This window comes from Euprymna scolopes, chromosome 12 (genome assembly GCF_053919585.1).
Source record: "Euprymna scolopes isolate OS-2025 chromosome 12, ASM5391958v1, whole genome shotgun sequence".
Lineage (NCBI taxonomy): Eukaryota > Metazoa > Mollusca > Cephalopoda > Sepiida > Sepiolidae > Euprymna > Euprymna scolopes.
The window spans coordinates 73,050,950-73,070,949 of NC_136493.1; the positions used below are offsets into that span (position 1 = coordinate 73,050,950).

Genomic DNA, 20,000 nt, shown 5'->3' on the forward strand with positions numbered 1-20,000 from the left:
ATATATATATATATATATATATATATATATTGCTTATAGGACAATTCTAATTTTTTTTTTTCGATTCCGATATAATTACTAATTTCATTCTAAACTTCCGGTCTCGATTTGATTCTTGATGGTTACCACTAATTCTTTGTCCGATCATAAAATGTACTCCATTCCTCCCCCCCTCTACTTTAAAATATACATGACAAAGAGTAGTTTTTAGATTTTCAACTGCTTTAGCCATTTCCGAGACTTAAACCGTCTTCCCCTCTCCCCTATCGTGAGAATATATATGAAATAAATTAATTTTAACATCGTAAACTGCTTTAACCAAATACTCCCTTCTCGTTATTATGTATAAACTAACATAATCTTCAGATCGTAAACTGCTCTACCCATTTCCGGGTCTGACTCAATATTCTACCTACCTCTCTTAAAAATATATATGAAATGAAGTAATTGTCAGAGCGTAAATAGCCTTTGCCGGACTGACTATATATTCCTCCCCCTCTCTCTTAAAAATATATGTGAATATAAAACTTATTTTTAAAACATAAACTGTTTCAGGCATTTCCTGGACTGACCCCGTATTCCCATCCCTTCACTGTTAAGCATACATATGAAATAAATTTATTTTGAGATCATAAATTGCTTTAGCTATTTCAGGGACTAACTTCATCTTTGCCACCCCTGTCTCTTTAAAATATATTTAACATTAAAATAATCATCAAATCGTGAACTGTAAAAATCAAATCTATTTAAATTTTTTAATAAGCTTGGTTTGTTCATTTGTTCGATGGCAATGCAAAATCTAATCGAAATTATAAATATATTTCTCTATTTAAATATCACCAGATTAAAAATTAATAAGAATCTTAGGTTTATCAAATTTTAAGTGAAAAATAAACTAAAAGTATCAATACATTTTATTGACGTTTAAATTTTAACTAATCTATCTATCTGTATATATCCATAAAAGTGAACTTGTCTGTGTGTCTGTGTGTACATTTCCCTGCGCAATAAATCTGTCAATTTAAAGTCTACAGATTCGAAATTTGATATACAGGGTACTGAGATTTGGGAAAATCTTTTTAATCTGTTTTCAGCCAGAAATTTGGCTGTTAAGGGGTCAATGTTCAACGATTTGACCTTTCAGAACTCTACCAAACTCCTCCGACAATTTTGGGTCTTAACACTTGAAATTTTAGATGTAGATTTCTTGGACATCGATCTAATTTAATAACTTGATTTGAGCTCAAAACAATAAATGTTAAGTAGTCATAATAAGGGTCAAAGTTAAAAAAATTGACCGTTTTTTTTTTTTTTTTTTGCTCAACATACACTTCCAAACACCGGGCTTAAATGCTAGTATATCTATAAATGTGAACGCGTCTGTGTATCTGTGTGTACATTTCCCTACGCAATAACTCTGTCAATTTTAAGACTACAGACTCGAAATTTGATATATAGGGTACTAAGATTTGGGAAAATCTTTGTAATCTGTTTTCAGCCAGAAATTTGGCTGTTAACGATTTGACCTTTGAGAACTCTACCAAACTCCTCCGCCAATTTTCGATATAAACAATTGAAATTTTAGATATCGGTTCCTTGGACATGGCTCTAACTTAATAACTTGATTTGAGCCCAAAACAATAAATGTGAAGGGGTCATAATAGGGGTCAAATTTAAAAATGAATTGACCTCTGCGGTGTCTACTAAGTTACTCAGACAATTTCTGGTTTAAACATTTCAAATTTTACATAAAGGGTATTCAGAGATAGGGCAAGCTTTTTAATAGGTTTGGGTCGAAAATTTTTAGTTACCAATGTATGTTTGCATGTTTCCCTAAAACTTTTGACAAAGGCTACGAATTTTACCAAGACCAGTATCGTTTTGAAGTTCCACCTTTTAGACGACAAATATCGAAAAATTGGCTAAAAACATTAATATCTTCACCTTCACCTGGGCACTTTTTTACAGGGGGGGGTCGCTTTTTTCACCGATGTTTTTGAAGGTCATCCTCTCCTTTAGATTGTCTAGACTTAATTAAAACCTATGTTACTTCCGGTTTGGCAGTGGTCGTAACAGCAAAGACGTCAGGTTTTCCCCCATTCTTTTCCTCCTTCGTGGTACGGGTTCGAGCCTGCCTTCCTACTACCACTTTTATTTATTATTATTTTTTTTGCTCAAGACACACATCCAAACACTCGGGCAACGCTGGGCTGAAATGCTAGTTATTAAATATCTGGAAGATTAATTATAATTTTCTCTGACAATGCTTCTTTTTGATTTTTTTACTTTGGACACCACTTATCAAAGCTCAAAGGCCACTCAAGGATAAGGGTTAATGAATGTAAGGTGGTAGTGTAGTAATCATTAATGGTGTAAATTGGGTAGATTTTGATTATTTATGGGGTCAACTTAACAAGAACTTCTTTACATTAAATTTGAAGGCTACCATGTTGTATTCAACCGGGAAGCAGGTCAGCAGATCAGTGTTCTACAGGCGAACAGTTCTGAGAAAGAAGCTTTGTTCATGGAATCTGTGTTTTGATTTATGCATTGTTAGAGGGTAAGGAAAACTGCATATAGCGGTTGTAGCTAGTCGAATGTTTTTTGTGAAAATTTGGCAAGAGGGAATCATAGATTGGATTTCAGTCGAGCACTTGACATAAAAATAACAATAGAGCAGAGACGAGCTCGCAACGTCTCTTCTGTATGTTAAAATGTTTTGGCTCCTAATGGAGTGTGACTCCAATGATTTCAAAGATCGTTTTAATAACCCCAAGATATAATAACCAACCAATCAGAAACTTCCATAGTTACTATAAAAATTGTCAACTTTTTTATTCAATCAGCTCTTCATCGTCTCTGTCACGAACCTGCATTTGATTCTTCGCAGCCATCTTTGTTACTAGGAATTACTCAAAACTCAAGATCGGAACTGCACTGATTCTTTACCGCCATCTTTGTTCAACATAATGTCTCAACACTACAAGACTCAACACTACAAGACTACAGAGTGATCAAAAGATCCCAAATGGAGACAGAACGGAGGATGAGCACATTTCTGGGCAAGTTGTAAGAAAAGGGACAAGAATGCTTGCATATAGTCTGTCAGAGTCAGGCGTATGGGTGGGTTCGTGAACAATTTGTGTTAGGTCATAAGCAATCAAGAAATCGTAACAGTACCTCCCTTTATGATCCGTCTTGTTTGAAAGGACAAGCCATTCAACAGTGCGAACATTGAAGTCTCTGCAAACGTTAATCTTAGGTGAGGGATAGGTCGACAGAATGAGGTCAATTTTCTCAGAAATACTCTCAATCATAGTATCTCCACTGTTAAGGATGCAATAGTAAATACGAACACGGTGGTGAGAACACATACTACTCTGAAGCACATATAAGGCAAATTAGGATTTTCTCTGGAAATGGCTCTGTAACCCCAGACGTGTGCCCCACGACAGAATCGCTGACTCCCAACGTCGTGTACCGTGGCTGTTTTGTTCATGGCCGGATCGTCATTTTCTCGCTGGCGACTGTCGGTGGGGACACATGCATGGTTTCACAAAAGTACAAATATGAACAAAGAAAGGAAAAACACAAACGCCAATGTTCACATATAAATTGACTGTTCGCCTTGTGTGTGTGTGCGCGTGTTTTCTCCCCATCCTATTGATGTTACATTCGTCTATCTCTGTTTCACAGTCAACTCTAAAAATTGTCCACGACTATTTCACAGTCAACTCTATTACTATTTAACTGTAGTCGTTATCAACTCCCATCCATCGTCTAGCACATCTAGATCTCAACTGTCTGTTTCCTCTGTCTTGGATCTCTCAGGTCGCCCACCCCACCCTGGCTACCGGAAGATGCCCTTCCCTGTTTTATCAGTAGGTTTCTATTGTTATTGTTTACTATTTCCTATCTATTGTTGATTGTAGGATATTTCCGATTTCTTTGTTTATTCTAAGCTATTTCCTATCTATTGTTGATTGTAGGATATTTCCGATTTCTTTGTATATTCTAAGCTATTTCCTATCTATTGTTGATTGTAGGATATTTCCGATTTCTTTGTTTATTCTAAGCTATTTCCTCTTCCTTTGTCTATTCCCCACCTCTCAGCACTTAGTGGCTCAAATCAACCCCAGGGTCACTTTATAGTATTACAACTCTACCACATGGAAAGCCATCTCTAATGTAGGTACATATTCCATGATCATAATAATTTTTTTTTTGGGGGGGGGGGTAGATTTTGATGTCAAGTTTGAGTATCATTTAGTTACAAACTCATCTCAGGAAACAGCTAGTTCAATGCCAGTTTGGCACAAGAACAATAGGTCAGATTCAGTCTCCTCTAATTGGATTTCAACCTCTAAAAGTTTGGAACGTATCCTAGAGAAGGAGTCCTGGTAGTTGGAGGTCTTGTTTTCTTTCTTGAGATTTTTTCATTTTTGAGATTGTGGAAAAAGTCGGCAGAGTTGTTAGAGCAAAAGAAACAGAAACAAAGAATGATTTTTGCAACCATCTATATATAAACGCGAAAATGTATGTATGTATGTACGTATGCATTGTGTCAGGTCATGTCATATGCTACTGGTACCATGTAACCCAGTACTACCTGCCTCATGGTCGGGTCACCGGCGACTAAACTGGTTCCCCCACCAGACTTGTTTGGTGAGGAGGGCGGCTAGTCTCCCTGGAGGATTAAAAACAAGACCTTCCAAAGGGCGAATGAACTCTTTTTCTGGGTCAACGGCCAACTAGCAACGTGTATATTTGTGTGTGTGTGTGTGTGTGTGTGTGTGTGTGTGTGTGTGTGTGTGTGTGTGTGTATGTGTATTGGGGTGGAGAGGGCTCCCGTAAGCCGTGGTGAAGGCAACCTTTCTAGGAGAAGCAAATCTCTGATTTAAAAAACCATAAAGCGGGAGACCAGTACCCGCATTAAGCTGGTCTGCAGTTTAATTTGTTGCTGGCTATCTTGCTATTGCTTGTTGCTGGATCTCAACATTTTGAACCGAGAGAGAGACTTAGCTGTCGTACAAAGCTAAGACTCTGTAACATCATCTTTGTATAGATACTCCCTCAGACATTTGGGCTCCTGGATTTTAAATGTCTGAGGGAGTCGCACTCGTCTGACAAGACGTTGCAATCATCATCATGTATGTATGTACGCTTTTCCTCGATGTCCACAAAAGGCTTCTTTCAGAGAAGCGCTTGCTCGGTTCACAACTTCTTAAAACTTTTTATATCATCTATAAATTGTAATATCTCAGAGTTATCCACGGAGCTCGCCTGTCTATTTAATTTTATTGACTTTCAAACGTTAATTATTCCACATTCCCGCATCGGCACGCATTACATTCGGCTTTCGGTATAAAAAAAAAAGCGAAACTCGACTCTAATCACAGGCCGAAAGCCAGTAAACCGATTTATTCACCTCATTCAAAACTGTCCCGCACAATATCGTAACTGTTGAATACCTATCGCCGTCACGTCAATCAAAAACGCGCACCTGTTTTTTTTTAAACACTTTACTATTTTCCAACTGCGTGTCGTGAAGGCTTCGTTTTTTTTGTTTTTTTTTTTCACATTTTCGGGTTTTTTTCACATACCCCGAAAAACACCCGGGCAACGACGGGTACCACTCGCTAATGTAGATGAAAAGCCGAAATATTACTCACTAATATGGCATCGAAGCTACTGCAAGGTTCAGAATCTATTCATCAAATGGCCGTACAGCAGCCCCAGAACCTACTCATAGGAAGGCCGCCTTGGTGGTTAATCCAAGTTTCGGGTCTCTATGAGCACCCTTATTAGAGACATGACGACAAAGATAGAAATGGGAAGAAAATTAATAAATGATATCAAACTTTAAATATGACCTGGGAAGGCCAAGTCTGGAAAGTTAGTATATATTTGTAATAGAAGCAATTTTTAAACCGAGCATCTGAATCTTTTACTTGTTAGATCAAATTGGTATTTATTTGCAACCTGTTTTTTTTTTATTATTCTTTTGTTTTTCTGTTTTAAAATTCGAATTCTTATTATTTCTTCATCTAGTTAACATTTTGTGCTTATATCTGGGTTCTGACGCTGTTGGTGTTGTGGGGGGACCACCCTGTGAATGGACTCAGCCACCGTTCATACATATCGGAACTCTTAATGATTCCAGGGAGGACTCTAGTTCCGGAGTTAACTTCGCAGGCTCGGTAGAACACAAACACTATTTTCATTCTGTAACCCTTTGTTTGTCTTTTATTCATACACGTCTCGTCTTAAACCATTGTTCTGATTTTATTGTGACTAATTGAGAATCATAACAGTTGGATACTCGTTTTTGTTTTGTTGTTGTTTTTTTTTATTATATTATTTTATGTATTTCTGTCAGTATCTTCACTTTTCACCGCTTTTTCTTTCCTAACAACGAAAAACCTTTTTTAGGACAATAATTACCTCGCAATATAAACCTCAAACGTCACACATCCTAGAATAAAATAAGTAAAAATAAGTGCTACAAAATATTTGAAAACAAGAATAAAAAATTAAATAAATTAAAAAGTGAGTTTATTTATTATTTTTTAAATTACCGCTTTTTTTGGATAATTACGTTGTAAATTTCGAATCTCACACATAGAATTAAATAAATGGTAAATTTTACATTAGGCCCACCTCCACAATTTTCTTTAAAAATGAACAATTTTATAAATTTTCGACTAAACGTCTTGAAATTATAATTTCTTCATATTTTAGAAACTACGTGTTTCCTGGAATTTTAAACGTTATTTTCGTTTTCAGCGCCCCTGAAAACCTGCAAGGATTTTGTGAGGGTGGAAAGATACTACACCCTTACCTAAAAAGAAAACAAAAATGAACAAATACAAAGAAAACAAAAAGAAAACAAATAAAAAGAAAACAAAAATAAAACAAATAAAAAAAATAAAGCTGTTCCGTTTCATTTCGATAAACTGAGAAAATGGGGGAAAAATTATGCAAATGTTTTCTTTCATTTTATATTTCCATTTCTGGCTTCATGCTTTGCTGTGTTAATTCGAACTCCAGGCGAGCTATTTCCTTGGGCGGAATCACACCCGTGATAAGGTCAACATTACGAAAAACTCTTATATTTGTTGTACACCCGAGTTGTTTTCCATTTTATGGTTATGTTTTATCACACATTCCACAAGTATTCAATTATTTTTCGTGTTGACAACAATCATTGTAGACTGGACGACTGGCCATCGCCATCTTTGCCGCCGTCTCGGCTACAGATCATCAATGTGGACATTTGCAAACAAAGGATGGGGCATGCAGAATATCACATGATGGTTTAAGTATTTTTCATATCATTTTGCCTACATAAGAATATATGAAAAAACATCGTTAAAAAGTAAACGAATAAATACATAATCCATTACAATACGATATATATTTCTACTACTAACAGCAACAGACTATGATGATAAAACATGGACTGTTGCAATCCGTAAAGATTGTGTTCGAAAATCTAATCGCAGTGATGATGCATCTAGTCTCATATGTTTTGAAAATACGAAATATCTCGAGATAATATATATAATTAAGTTAGAAGGATTTTCCAAGTATCACTTAAATAGCAATGTATTTGATAAGGTGATATTTAATTTTGACTAACCAATTAGTCTTCTTCTTCATTCTACACTTTTGTTTTTAAGAAAATAATGTATTTCGCTTTAATGCTGTCAGAAATACTAATTTTGACTAGAAAGATTGTTAGACTGGGGGCATTTCCGATTTCAGCTTTAAGCTTCAACAACTTAAGAACTTAATAAACAGATTTTGTACATGCGTCTATTTGTACCCTCAAATAAACAATTACATTTTAATAGATGTAGATAACCTAATTTGACTTATAACACTTTACTTGCATTTATTGCAAGTGGCTTTCATTTTTGCGTATGGAAGTATTAAATCATTAAACAAACATCAATTTGACTCCTTTTAATTTGTATAACACTGTATTTCTTTTTAAACAAAAATTAATGAAGCAGATTGATGTATATATATATATATATATATATATATATATATATATATATATATATATATATATATATATATATACAGGGTGTCCACAAAGTCTGGCTACATTATGTAGCCAGACTTTGTGGAAGCATCCTGCCTGTAGATTATGTAGCCAAACTTTGTGGGCGCCCTGTATATATATATATATATATATATATATATATATATATATATATATATATATATATATATATATATATATATATATATATATATATATATATTAGGCAAATCACGTTGACACACCGGTTCTCGTCAGATCACCGAAGTTAAGCAACGTTGAGCCTGGCTAATACCAGGTGGGTGACCATTTGGGAATTCTAGGCGCTGTATGTGCTCTCCGCTTATCTCGGCATTGTTTCCAGTCGTCTTGTTACCTTAACTTGCCACTTGTATTTTTGTTGGAAACTAACTGGCTATTTCCTAGTGTGTGGCTAGTAACATGTCGCCATGACCTTTGTAAAACAAAGGGCAAACACTGTAAAAACTGGATGGGATGATCAAGTGCAAGACCCTCTTCTAGCACAGATGATCAAAGACATTTTTAAGAGTATCCCAGGACAATCCAGTGAAAGGTGACTGGTGTATCTGTGGAGATGTGTATACTGTGGATGGACGCTAGTTCCATTACTATAGGTATGGTTGTGGAAAGTAGTCGTTCTGTGGCAGAAAATGCAAGCTGGCTCAGAGTGGTGCATGGGGACAAGCATATAAATTTAGCTGAGCTTGATGCTGTGAAGTGTCAAACCGACTCTGCATATGTATATTGATGGATAACTGACACAGTGTCCAAATGAGAGTACACATTAAAGCAGCCCCTGAAATGTTTATTAGGTATCCATTCTCGACGCTCTGAGATTTTGCCTTGGAGTATGCACTGAAGATTGATGTGGGGCTTGTTAAGTCTCATATAACCGAGCTGACCAATTTACTTGGGTACCACAGCAATGGTTAAATGAAATCTGTAAAATGACAGAACCAAGAGAACCTGTGTGTGAAGTAGGCGCAGAACACAATGTTTCTCAGGTACAGGCAATCAATCGGTCTAGCGGACATCCCGGTGTGAAGAGGACATTGTACTTTGTGAAGTTAGTCAACCCATTAATAACTGAAGCTGAAGTTCTGACGGTGGCTGAGGGTTGCACAGAATGCCAATCCATAGATCCAGCCCCAGTGCATTGGAAATCAGATAGGTTCAACGTCCCTATAAATTGGAGAAAAGTTGTTATAAAACTAACCCATTTCGGCACTCAATTGTACCTGACGTTGGTACACGTTTTGCCATCTGGAAGCAGTTGCAGCTACAAGATGCTGCTAGCGTCATTGAGCAGTTAGAGATTGTGTTCTGTGAAAGGAGGTTGCCAATTGAATTGCTCACTGATAATGGCGCAACATTTTGCAGAAAGATATTTGCTGAGTTTACACATTGTGCACATATAATTTCAGTGCACCCACATACCATTGGTTAACTGAGTTACCATTAAGTGCATCTCTAATGGATTGATACATGTTCGCTAATCACCATCATGCAAATATAAATCTTTCAGCTCCAGTAAATGGACCAGATATTTAACTCATTATTGAGAGTAATTTAAGAAAAAATCCTCATAATAGCAATCTCTACCGATTATAAACTCTGTAATACTCGCACACACTACATAAATAACTACCAATCATAACCAAGATGACATAAATAGTCAGACTGCCTCTAACCTTTATAGAAACTGCTACAACAACAGTGCCATACAGACACCTAAAAAATCTACCCCTATATCGACTCTACTTCATATTAATCAATTTCAAACAATAAAAAAATTAATTTGAACAATATATATATGCACATCAATATATAGAAATATTGTTATGTATATATACATCAATATATAGACATATTGATATATATATATATAAACATAAATATATAGACATCTTAGTATGTATATACATCTATGTATAAGGATATTGTCATATATAGACATATTGGTGTTTATATATATACATCTATATATAGATATATTGGTATATATACACATCAATAAATACACATGCTGGTATTTATATACACGTAAATATATAGATGAATTGGTATATATATATATATATATATATATATATATACATATATATATATACATACATGCGCAAATATATAGACATATTAGTATGTATATACACAAATGCATAGACATATCGGTATGTATATATAACAATATATTGACATAGCGGTATATATATATATATATATATATATATATATATATATATATATATATATATATATAAATGTAATTCTTGGTTCGTTCAAAGTCGATAAAACCATATTTCTACATTACCCATTTAATTGAAATTTTCAGAAAATCTGTCTGTAAAGTCAAGGAATATTTTCCATTTTATTAAAATAATTTAACATTGCCAATTATAAAAATATTGATTAAAATAAAAATATTATTCGTAAGTCGTTTCTGTGAGATTGTCCGGTTTGTATTTCCGGTAACTTTCGTTTCAACTACTCTCGAATTACAAGATAAGTAAAAAAAAATGTACTCATGCAGAGAGTGATCCGTGCTGAAATAATAACGTTATTATTTAAAAAGCCATTCTTAACATGGGGAGGGGAGGGTGTTTTGAACCTATTCTGTACTTTAACCTTACAATTGAATAAAAAACATCATAAAACTTTAATTTAACGTGGAAATACGATTTAAAAAATAACGCGGATTACTCTCTGCATTAGCACAAAAAAAAATCCCCTATTTTTTAAATTTAAATACATTTATGTATCTTTACAATTTTTTAAATTTTAAATTCCTCATAATAATAATGATTTTACTCATCAAACATTACGTTTTAATCGTTTAGTTTCTTTCACGGCAATGTTTACATAAAAAAGTTTGTTTTAACTTTTTCTAAACTGTTTCATTTTTACGACATGCCTCAGCGTATTATAAATACCCTAACCTCCCCATGTTAAAAACAACTTTCAATTTACACACGCTCTTCCACAAACCTCGAAAGCCGTTCTGAACATGGGGAGGTTGAGGGTGTTCATTCCGAAAGCCGTTCTAACATGGGAAGATTAGGGTGTTTATAATATGCTGGGGCGAGTCGTAAAATTAACAAAGTTGATATTTATTATTTATTGCAAAAATTGCTTGAAATTTATTTATTTGACAAAAAAATTAAATTTTTTATAAACATTTAATAAGAAATACAAATAAACGGTAGTTTTTTTTTTTTTTTGCTGATGTTTCTACATTTAAAATGTTACTTTACTTTTCCTAGCATTGCCGGGCTAAACGCTGCGAAAATAATTACACAACACTTAAAATTGTATTCATTGTTGATTTATTCAAACAGTCCTTTGGAAAATAAATATTTAAAATGAAGTGGGGTACTCCTTGGACGTTGGCTTCCATGGCGACCAGCAAAATTATTTAATGGTCGCTCCCTTAGCCCCCCCCCCTTAGTCAAGGCTAACGCATGCGCACGTAACATTTATCATTTATTTACTTACGTTGCCTTTCACACTTTTATAAACATTTATTTATTTACGTCGGCTTAACTCTTTTCATGAATATTGGAAAAAAAAGTTTTACTCTTTTCATGAAAAAAAAAATAACTAAACAATGTATTGATAATTTCTCACTTTTACAGACATTTTTAATTTACATAAGTGGATAAGTTTTTTGGTAAATATTTACATTTAGGTCCACCTCCACAATTTTCTTTTTTATGACTTTTATTGATAAATAAATCTACTTCTCTGCAACGGGCACTGAACCCCTCCTTTTTTTAAATAGTATTTTCGAGTAGGTATACTGACAACAAATATCAGTTAAATTTTGAAAATATTTTTTCACCCCTCCTCTCCAAAATGGTTTTTATTTCGGAAGCTGTTCTTAAGATGAGGAGGTTGGGGGTGATTATAATATGGACCTTATCTAAAAAAAAATACCAAGTTTTTTAAATGATTAAAATAATTTCTCACTTTTACGAACATTTTCACATGCGCACATAAGCAACTATTTTTTTATTAACTTTTTTTACTTTTTTATTCAAAAATTAGTAAATTTCAATGAATAGAATAAATCATTTATCATTAATATGTGTTTTTGGTTTTGTGTTGAATGAAACTTTTTTTTTCATTACAACAATAATGAACCAATTTAAATCTTCCAGCATGCGTTTAAGGATTACGAAATTATCGATAAATTGTTTAGTTACTAAGCCAACGTCAGTAAATAAAAAAATGTTACGTGCGCATGCATTAGCCTTGACTAGGGGTGGCTAAAGGAGCGACCATTAAATAAATATGCTGATCACCATGGAACTCAACGCCCAATGAGTAGCTAAAGTGGCACTTATGCACTTATGTTATCGTGCTATTTTTTAAATAGTATTTTCACGCTAAATTCAAATTTTACAATATCTTTTTCTTTTATTAATTTATTAGGTGAAAGTACAGATAACCCGGTCGATTTTTAATGTGTGGAAAATCTAGCTCCCGAAAAAGTAAAGGGTACTCTGGATAGTAACAAAAAATTAAAATTGCTTCAGTCTCGAAAGATTTCTCTACTGAATGAAGAAAAAACCGTGAAGTGTAGTTCACCTTCTGTTTCTCTCCCCCTCTCTCTTCCTCTCTTAATATCTCTCTCTATCCATCTCTCCCTTTCCCTCTCTCAATCTTTCTCTCTATATCACCCTCTCCATCTCTCTTTGAGCCCCTTTCTCTCTCTCTCTCCCTCTATCTCTTTCTCCTTTCCTCTGTCTCGCCCCTTTGTTTCTGACTCTCCCCCTCTCTGTCTATCTATCAATCCCTTTATCACTCTCTATCTCCTTCTCTTTCTCTATTTTCCTCTCACTTTCTCTTTTCTATCTATATATCTTCCTCTCTATCTGTCCATCTCTAATCTCTCATCCTATTTTAGTCTCCTAAATTAATTACAGTGAATAAAGCATTGTCAAAACATAGATAAATCCTATTTTAGTCACCTAATTTACTGACTGTGAGAATAGAAGTTATTTGGAAATTACTGCTACCTTGAACAGCACCATAAGTAACTGGTAAAACCTAATTAAATTGATTTTGGCAGCCATTCGGTAACAAAATAACATAGCCTTAGCCCTTGTTGCATGAGGAATACCTGCAACATTGCTGCCAAAGAATTATTTATTCTATTTTGAAATATTCAATATTTCAAAAATCTCATGTTCGACATCTCCAAAATATCCAATATGGGGAAAAATATTGCAGAAATGCAAACTTATTGTTTAAATATATAGACATCTGAATGCACAATGGTACGCAAAAAATCACTTGAGGATCTTGGTTGATCCTGGCAAGATATGCGTGGCAATGTCAGACAATTTGGGAATGCAGTAATATTGCTTGCAGGAGATTTCAGACAAATGTTACCTGTTATTCTTTAATCAACACCAGCAGATGAAATAAATGCTTGCCTCAAATACTCTACTTTTTTGTGCCATGTGAAGACATTAAACTTAACTCAAAATATGCATGTCCAGTTGCAGACTGTTCGATCCGCACAGAAATTTTTGCATGATTTGTGGGAAATTGGGTACGGAAATATGATCAGAGATAAGGGCAAAATTCTTTGACTTTTAACTTCTGTAATTTTATTACATCAAAAGAAAAGTTAGTTTAAAAGGTTTTTGCAGATATTCAAATTATAAGAATTCCACTTGACTGAGTGAACGAGCTATTCTTGCAGGTCAATACAAAGACGTCCACGCTATTATTCAATCTAAATGCCAAGTGAGATAGTCAAATACAAATCCAACGACACTGTTGTGAAAGCAGGTAAAGTGGTTAATTATCCAACAGCTATATTTGCCAGGGATGCCACTGCGTGTATTGCAACTGAAATTTGGAGTACTAATTATCATGTTGTGAGATATAAATCAATCAATGCTTTGCAAAGGCACATGGCTTGCAGTAAAATAAAAAATTTACAAACAATATCATCGAAAGAACTATCATAACCGGACTTTAACAGATGAATATATATTCATTCCATGCATTCCTATGATTCCACCTGATACATCATTACACTTTAGGAAATTGCACTTTCCAGTTTTATTGTCGTTTGCAATAACTATCAACAAAGAACAGGGAACAATCTTTACAATTGTGTGGCTTACATTTACACACTGGCTGTTTTTTCACATGGACAATTTATGTTACGTGTTTAAGATTCACCAAACCGGAAAATCTCTATATCATCTAAGAAAATGGAACAACAAAAACTGTGTACCCATAAGAATGGACAATAAAACCTATAAGAAACATCCTTTTCCCATTTGGAACTTTTTCCATTGTGCCAATTTGAGCAGCAGTAACACGTGGCAGGGTACAGATATATATATATATATATATATATATATATATATATATATATATATATATATAAATGTAAAGTTGGTTCGTTCTAAAGAAATAAAACCATGTTTATACGTTACCAATCTATTTGAAATTTTCAGACAACCCATTTTTAGAGTCGAGGTATGTTTTTATGTTATTAAAATAAATTTACCTAATTAAAATTAAAATATTAAATAAAATAAATATATTTATTTATCGTTTCTGCGAATCTGTTCTGTTGATAAAACTGAACTTCCGGTTCGATTCATTTCACAGCCACGAATTGACAAAAGGTTTAATTTTCTGTTAACTCGATAAGTAAAAAAACAAAACAAAAAAAAACATATTTCATTTGTTTATCTTCCAAATTTTTTAATTTACACATCTTTTCTTTATTATATAAGGCCAAAAAAAAAAAAAAAAGTTTGTTGCTTGCTTTTGAGTTTTTTTTTTCTATATAAGATTACTCATGCAGAGAGTGATCCGTGCTGAAATAATATTATTTAAAAAGTCATTCTTAACATGGGGAGGTAAGGATGTTTTGTACCTATTCTGTACTTTAACCTTACAATTGAATAAATAAAAAAAAACATATCGTAAAACGTTATTTAAACGTGGAAATATGATTGAAAAAATAGCGCGGCTCTCTGCATTAGCACCATTTTTATTTATTGTTGTTGTTTCACGAATTTTCGGCCAACTATTCCTCTGGCCTTCATGAAAAGAAGTCCTTTTATAAATGTTCAGTAACTTTTTCCTTTTATTATTCTTAAAGAGTAAAACTTTTCTTATTCATGAAAGGAGTTAAGCCTACGTAAATAAATAAATGTTTGTACACGTGACAAATTATCAATAAATCGTTTAGTTACTTTTTTTAAAAAATGTTTGTAAAAGTGCGAAAGGCGACGTTACGTTGTACAAACATTACTCCCATGCTTAATTTCTATACTTATAGGTTTTTGGAATTTTTTTTTCACTGGATTATTATTGATTGGACACTAATTAAACAGATTATTAAAAAAAAATGTAAAAAAGAAATCATTATTTCGACATTTGAAAGTGGTGCTCACTTTTTAGTTACAACGTTCTGATAAATCAGTCACCCATTTTGTAAGCAATAAAAACGCGGTATATCAAAACCATAGAAAGTAAAAATAATGAGTCTCTACCGCATTTGTAAGTCAGAAATATATTTGTTTCTCAAAGAAAAAAAATTAGAGAGAACAGGACTTTTTTTTATTGTTTTCATGAAAATAAAGTTTCGAGATTTTTAATTATTTTTTTTTTTACTTATTTAGTGGTTTTTTTTTTAAATTGTTTTTGTGAAAGGTGAGTTTTTTTTCAAAACTTTTGTTTTGTTTCATTTTAATTTTTTTAAAGTATTATAAATTTCACTAACATGCTGGAGAAATGTTTAATAATTTGGTATTTTTTTAGATTAGGTCCACCTCCACAATTTTCCTTACAATGACGACATTTATAAGTTTCCGAGTATGCTGAACACGCAAATTGCATTGAAATTTTGCGGAAATAAATAGTTGTATTATGCATTGTATTCTTCGGCGGCCATCTTTTTACGTGCACACGCGCCATAAACAAATACACACACGTAAAAAAGATGGCCGCCAAAGATTACAATGTATAATACAACTTTTTATATCTTGATAACTACTTATTTCTGCAAAATTTCGATGCGATTTTCGTATTCAGCATAGTCGAAAACCATTTCAAGTCGTCATTTAAAAGAAAATTAAGGAGGTGGACCTAATCTAAAAATTTACCATTAATTTTTAATCCCGTACGCCTCCCGATACATTGCTTCGTCAACATGCGACCATTTTATATCTCCCGAAGACACTTCCGTATTTAGAAAAAAACATAAATACATAAAAAGTGACCGATTTACCAGAACGTGGTAACTAAAAAGTGAGTATCCCTTTCAAATGTTGAAATGATGTTTTTTTTTTTTTCAATTTTTTTTCATAATCTGGTTAGTGTTCAATCAATAATAATCCAGTGAAAAAATTTCAAAAAACCTATCAGTATAGAAACTCCACCACGTAAGTAAATAAATAAAAAATGTTACGTGCGCATGAATTAGCCTTGACTAGGGGGGTACTAAGGGAACGACCATTAAATAATTCTGCGGGTCGCCATGGAACTCAACGCCCAAGGAGTATCAAAATAGTTTTATGATCTGAAGAAATTTTTTTTCCGAAAAGTGGGTGATCACTTTTCCATCTAATTTAACTTAAAATGAGCACCCACTTTCTGGCCACCTGAGGAAGGGCATTTATTTTCGTGTTTATTGGCTTAAAGGTTTTTTTTACAAGGCAGTTTGGTACGCGAATGCATATTTAACAGTTTTCGTTTATGCTCACGCATAGCATAAACAAAGGCTACGTCTGTGAAATGGAAAATAGTCCCAGAGTTCAGGGGTTAATACCATGCAAAAGAAATCAAACAAAAAGACTTTTAAGCCAAGAAACACACAGAAAGAAAAATAATAGCATCCATTTTTTTTCTATCGAATTCATTTGCTGTTTTTATTGAAAACTATTTTCGCCCGGATTTTTGATATAATTTTCCATTAAGGGCTGTGCGTCTCACGTTCGTAAATAACAAAATTTTTTTTGTAGATTTGGTGTGCTAAAAACGAATCTGCAAACCGTTTCCGTCACAAAAAATAGTTTTTATGATATGAAGAAATTACTTTTTCGAAAAAGTGGCGATCACTTTTCCATGTAAATTTAACTTAAAATGAGCACCCACTTTCTAGCCACCTGAGAGAGGGGGGATTTTTTTCCATGTTTATTGGCTAAACAGCTTTCGTTTATGCTTACGCATAGCGTAAACGAAGGCTACGGCTGTTAAATGGAAAATAGTCCCAGAATTCAGGGGTTATTACCATGCAAAAGAAATTAAACAAAAAATTTTTTAGCCAAGAAACAGAAAAATGCTCCTCTCTCAGGTGGCCAGAAAGTGGGTGCTACTTCTAAGTTAAATTTACATTGAAAAGTGATCACCCACATTTCGAAAAAGTAATTTCATGAATGTCATGAAAACTTTTTTTTTGCTACGTAAACGGTTTGCAGATTCGTTTTTAGCACACCGAAATCTACAATAAAATATTTCGTTATATATGAACGTGAAACGGGCCTTAAAGTAAAATAATACCGGATTTTTTTGAGCAGATTTGCCGTTTAGTTGTACAAATATACTCACACCAGGTAATCACTAAAAGGGATTTTTAAAAGTCGTCACCTTTATCGAGCAAAAGTTTAAAACCACCGATTATATGCCAGCCTACATCATGGTAACATATATTGAGTGAGTTCCTAACAGTATTTTTAGTTTAAACTCATTTTCCCAAAATTTCCCAAAACTTAACATATTCGATACAGTCTGCCGCCATTTGTATTTTTCAGATATACCGATAAACATTGAATGTTTTTGAACCGATTATACATTACATAAAAACACTAAAATCTTATCCAGTTAGGTAGAAAACTTACTATTCTTGCCTTTGATAACATTTATTTGTTATATATTTATTTTTTGACAACTTCTTTGTATCTGTGTTTAGTAATATAAACCGTTTTCATTTAATGTAACGTTTAGTCGGCTAGGAAAACAGTGTTTATTGGTGTATTTGAAAGCTACAAATGGTGGTGGACACTGTTGATTACTTTAAGTTAGAGAAAGTGAGTTAAAACTAAAAAACTATACAAAATACTGTCAGAAATCTATCCATTATGCCAGCCTATGTCATGGTAACATATGTTCGGTGAGTTTCAGACACTGTTTTGTATAGTTTTTAGTTTTCAACTTACTTTCCCAAACTTAACGTATTCAACAGAATTCGCCACCATTTCTGTTTTTTGAGCCAATTAAACATTTTACATTACATAAAAAACACTAAACGATTATTCAATTAGGTAGAAACGTAACTTACCTTACCTTTGCTTTCATTTATTTGTTTTTGGACGACTTTTTCGAATCTGTGTATTATAACCCCCCTCCCCCCACCATCAACAAAATATTAATTACTAAATCACATTTTTTAAAACAACAAAAAAAAAGCATTTAGCGTTTCAACATTTTTGCTACGTTCGGCTTCATCCACTCATTGTTGGTCAAGTCCAAAACATGAATGATTGACAGAAACTCTCGATCGAGGATCCAGATACAAATTCTGCAAGAGCACCATTTTTTTCAGTTTCGCCTTCTTTTTCGCTTTTTGCAGTGGATTGCTGTACTAATATAAGAAACATGCATTTTCTCGTTTATTAAATTTTTCCATTACTCCAAATTGAGGCACTGCAACGCGTGGCAGGGTACAGCATGTATATATATATATAAATATATATATATATATATATATATATATATAGAGAGAGAGAGAGAGAGAGACATATCGGTATATATACATATATACATACACATATACCTATATATATATATGTATATATATATACATCAGTATATACATATACCTATATATCTACAAATACATATATATACGTGTATGTATATACATATATACATATATATAAATATACCTACATACATATACAGATATATATACATATATATACATATATACATACATATATATACATATATAGATATATATACATATATATACATATATACATACATATATATACATATATACATACATATATATACATATATAGATATATATACATATATATACATATATACATACATATATATACATATATACGTATACATACATATATACATACGTATACATACATATATATACATATATACATAAATATATAGATATATATACATACATATATACATATATATATACATACATATATAGATATATATATACATACATATATATATACATACATATATAGATATATATACATACATATATACATACATATATAGATATATATATACATACATATATAGATATATATACAAACATATATAGATATATATACATACATATATAGATATATATACATACATATATAGATATATATACATACATATATAGATATATATATACATACATATATAGATATATATATACATACATATATAGATATATATATATACATACATATATAGATATATATATACATACATATATAGATATATATATACATACATATATAGATATATATATACATACATATATAGATATATATATACATACATATATAGATATATATACATACATATATAGATATATATACATACATATATAGATAGATATATATACATACATAGATAGATATATATACATACATAGATATATATATATATACATACATATATAGATATATATATATACATACATATATAGATATATATATATACATACATATATAGATATATATATATATACATACATATATAGATATATATATATATACATATAAAGATATATATATATACATACATATATAGATATATATATATACATACATATATAGATATATATATATACATACATATATAGATATATATATATATATACATACATATATAGATATATATATACATACATATATAG

The 20,000-nt window shown here is 32.3% G+C and overlaps 1 protein-coding gene and 1 pseudogene across 4 annotated transcripts in view; one reads left to right on the forward strand and one right to left on the reverse strand.

Annotated features, from left to right (window-relative positions):
- The window catches only part of LOC145291330 (receptor-type tyrosine-protein phosphatase N2-like), a 1,723,320-nt gene that overhangs the window by 1,336,533 nt on the left and 366,787 nt on the right, over window positions 1-20,000 (reverse strand). The gene's annotated exons all lie outside the window — the stretch shown is intronic.
- Window positions 8,271-8,388, forward strand: LOC145291879 (5S ribosomal RNA; annotated as a pseudogene).